At 29.6% G+C, this 4,682-nt stretch overlaps 1 pseudogene; it reads left to right on the top strand.

Annotated features, from left to right (window-relative positions):
- Positions 1,117–4,472, top strand: LOC110265367 (annotated as a pseudogene).

Here is a 4,682-nt window from a genome sequence, read left to right as displayed (position 1 = left end):
CACAATATTAGTTAATAGGTGTGTGTATTTAAAGAATAATGGAACACATATAGAGACCTAATAACTTAATTGGTTAACTTTACACAGTGCTAATATAATAATCAAGTCCATTGATTTCTAAATAAAAATGTATTGTAATTTTCCATATCTGATAATTAAAGTGACGAAACCTAGCTATCTTTTCTCTTTTTTTCTTTTTGTTTGAACAGTCTCACAGCAATAATAATGCAATGTATATAAAAGAATTTAGTTATTGTGTATAAAAATATCATTTGATTTTTATAAAAATTTTCATTATATCTTTTCATAATTAATGAGTTAGCCCATTTAAATTCTTTTTATCTGTCTCATAGCAACTACTAATTACAGAAACGTTGTTATGCTTTTCAATTTTTTTTCATTTTCATGGACACCTGTGATCTATTATTTTCAAATAAACAATAATTAAGTTATTTACCAATAGCATGTGATAAAAATTAAAAATTAGTGTTATTTAAATAAAACAATAATCAAGTGAAACACTAACACCTTGCTACATGCTATAAATAGTTTAGTTTCTGTGTGTATATTCAAAATCTTTTCAAAGAAAGAAGTCATACAAAAAAACTAAAGTCTGTGTTTTTTGGTATTTCAAGAACCTTCTTGAAGACATGAAAGCGGGTCTTTTGTTGCCAGAAGGTAGTGATTTTTCAGAAACTATAAGATGAAGTATGGTAGTAAAAGAGATTAAAAGTGTTGGTTATTTAGCACTTCCTATGATAACCGTTAATTTGTCAACTTATTTTTCTTAAATAATTTTCATCATGATGGTTGGTTATATGAGAAAACTTGCTCTCTCCAGAATAGCTATTGCTACTTCTCTTTGTGCTATTTCTGGCTTCAGTGTTATTGTAAGTATTTTTTCTCTTATCTCATGTCATAGTCTTCAAATTTTTGTTTCAAAATTAATTGTCTTTTATTATTTTGTTTTATCAAACAGTTTGAAATGTCATGTACATTGGAAACTCTAGGTGACCAAGCCTATGGAGCAAGACAATATAAAAGATTTGGTGTTCTAGTCTACACTGCTATTGTAGCTTTGAGTCTAGCTTGTGTTCCTCTCTCTCTTTTATGGATATGCTTGGGAAAAATAATGATTGTGTTCCTCTCTCTTGTGTTCCTCTTTCTATTGGCATTTCATATTGGTTGAATGTGATTTTGCTTGGACTGTATATGAAATTCTCTATTCAGTGTGAAAGGACTCGTACTCCAATTTTCATAGAACTATTCCATGGCTTTAGAGAGTTTTTGTGCTACGCCATTCCATCTGTTGGAATGATTTGGTTAGTTTCTTCCTCTAGAATCTGATCTTATTATATACACACATGCGTGTGCACGCACGCTTATCAATCTTAATTTGTTTCTATTGTGTTTGATGATCAATGCAGTCTTGAATGGTGGTCATTTGAGCTGCTCACTTTGCTTTTTGGGCTTCTACCAAATTCAGAACTTGAAACTTCAGTTCTGTCAATATGGTAAGTAAGACTTGATCATTGAGAATGAAAAAGATTTTTATGTTCTACAATCTCAATTGAAATTAGGATAATTGTTGACAAAAATATTATTAAAAGATTTTTAAATATTAATAAAAATATTATTAAATTAAAATAATGAAGACACATTTAAAGTATTTAAAAACATGAAACAACGTTTGAAGATGTTTATTTTAATAAGTGAATAAAACATATAAATCTTTTTTCATACTTTATTATTTGATATATACCTGTATTAAGATTATATACCATAATCAATTTGAAAAAATAAAAAATTATTTAAATAAGATTTTTGCGTAAATTTTGTAAGATTCATGCATTTAATTGATTGAAAAAAATAGCATACAAAATATCATTTAAACAGTATTATTTTAAATAAGAATTTATTTTTGTAGAATTTATTTAAGAGACTAAAAGACCTTTAAAAATTAATTTTAAAAAGATAAAAATACCATTCAAGTTTTTATTTAAAATATTGAAATACTCTTTAAACATTAATTTTAAAATATTAAATTATGTTTATAAAATTAATTAAGATTGTTTAACTGTATTAGAAATAAAAAATTTAATTAAATAGTAGACATGTAAATTTTAATTTTTAAAAAGACTAAAATACTCCTATAATTAATTTATAAAAGAGTAAAATAATATTTAAAAAAATTAAAAAGACTAAAATGTCATTTGACATTAATTTAAAAAGACAAAACTACCATTATAGTATTAATTAAGAATTTTTGACTGTATTAATTAGAAATTTGATTTTGATTTTAAAAATATTAAATTATCCTATTGATTAGTTTTTAAAACACTAAAATAATATGTTAGAATTAATTCGTGGACCTTCATATCCACAATGCATTACCCAACTAATAATTTTTCATGCACTCACCTAACAGTCCACACATGATCAACAATTAAAAAGCTCACACAACTATCAACCCATACACCCCATCTCATGTTATAAGCTCTATGTCCCCTTAACTCAGCAGTCAGCACAAAATCGCAAACAAGCCTTCACCAAATACCTCGCATTTGACAGTATTTCTCAGCATTTACACGTGTCTCATTCACCTTTATTTAGAAGAAATATCTGTACATATTGCTCTGTACCGTAGTAATCTCCCCTCCCCTTGAAATTATTATTTATAGTTCAATATTCATATTCATATCCATTTCATATTAGTTATGCTAATTTTGTTTAAATGTTGAATTTTTTCTGGTTAGTTGCTCAATCACCACAACAATCTATACAATACCAGAAGCAATTGGCTCAGTAACAAGATTTTATTTTTATTATCATATACATATTATTTTATATTAGTTACATATTTTCTTTTTTTTTTTTGTCATTAAATTTTGTTATTTTTTTTGTAATTTTTTTAGCACTAAAATTTCAAATGCAGTTGGAGCTGAAAATTCAAGAGAGGTACGAGTAGTGGTCATAACTGCCATAATTCTTACAGGCTCACAGGCTCTTCTAGTGAACTCAGCCATTTTTAGATGCCAAAATATTTTAAGCTATTTTTTAGCTATGAACAAGATGTATTAGATTATGTCACAAATATGATTCTCATAATATGTGTCTCTATTATATTAGACACTTTACATGATATCTTTTCAGGTTGGTAAATTTTTTTTCTCTTAGCATTATTATTTAATGCATAATTTATATCTTTTTATGAAATGTAACACTTAGACATGTTAATATATAGGTATTGCTATAGGATGTGGTTGACAAAAGTTAGAAATATATGTGAACCTTGGAGCTTATTATGTTTTAGAAATTCTAGTTGCTATTATATTGGATTATAGGTACAGTTGAGAGTTAAAGGTTTGTGGATTGGAATAATAAGTGGTACTTTCTATAAAGTAATTCTGCTTTCTCTCATTACAATAAGTAATAAGTAAAAAAAATAGGTTTGTCCTCATTTTTCTAGTTATTAGAGTCTGTTTAGTTAATTGACTTCTTTTCTATTATTTAAAATGTTGGAAAAAACATATTTTAGTTGTTACTTCGTGCACAATAGAGGCAGAAGAAAAAATATTTAAAAGAAGATCTTCTATAGAACATGCATTAGTGTGAGAGATTAGATTTAAATGTTTAAGATGATATTTATTATGAATATGTATTAATGTGAGAGAATTGTTGCTATGTGTGTATATTCAAAGTTATAATTAAGAAAAATCTTTAATTATCTTGTTGTTGTCAATATGAATTACCATTGTGCTTACCATTTTTCTTGTGTTTACCATTGGTTGTTGTTAATATGAATTTTCATTCATAATTCATTTCGTCTCTTTATATCATTCATAATACTGTACCCTAAAGTATATCATCAAAGTAATTGATAAGAATAAAAACAAAGCAGCAAAACACCAAAATTGCAAAGCATCATCATTCAACACAACACAATTGTGCCTATTTAGCCATTCAACACAATACAATTCAACCTAGTGCCTACAGCATTCAGCCATTCAACACAACACAATTCTGCCTAGTGCATATACCATTCAGCCATTCAACAAAAACTGAAAAACCTCAATTCCCTGGAAAACACCAAAACAGCAAAATTGCAAAGTAGCAAAACACCAAAATTGCAAAGCAGCAAAACACCAAAACAATATAAAATTGTAAAGCAGCAAAACACCAAAATTGCAAAGCAGCAAAACACCAAAACAATACAACATCAAACATTAGGTGGAATCAGAACCATACATTCTAATTTCTAACATAGAAGATGAAAGCATGAAAGTTGAAACAGAGAAGATGAAACAGAGGATTCACTCACCTGGGAGCTGACGAAGCTAAGACCAGCGACGACGAAGGGAGAGGCCAGCGAAGACGAAGCGGCGGTGCTGAGGAGCAGGCGACGGCGATGGCAGCCTAAGGACCACGGGGACACTGGGAGCCTGGGAATGCTTCAGACGGGGCTAGACTGAGATGAATGAACGGGCGAACTGGGGAAGAGACCACGCGATGGTGGTGGCAGTCACGACCAGCAAACCCCGGCGACGGCGGTGGCGACTGGGCTGGTGTTTTCGAATGCTTCAGAAGGGGATAGGGTTCACCGTTCACGCCTAGAATCTGGAGTGAGACTGAGATGAATGAACGGAAGAAGAGACCACGCGATGGTGGTGGCGGTCACGACC

This window comes from Arachis ipaensis, chromosome B08 (assembly GCF_000816755.2).
Source record: "Arachis ipaensis cultivar K30076 chromosome B08, Araip1.1, whole genome shotgun sequence".
NCBI classification, from domain to species: domain Eukaryota; kingdom Viridiplantae; phylum Streptophyta; class Magnoliopsida; order Fabales; family Fabaceae; genus Arachis; species Arachis ipaensis.
Note: the sequence above shows the minus strand (reverse complement) of the source record. Positions and strands in the feature narration are given on the sequence as shown.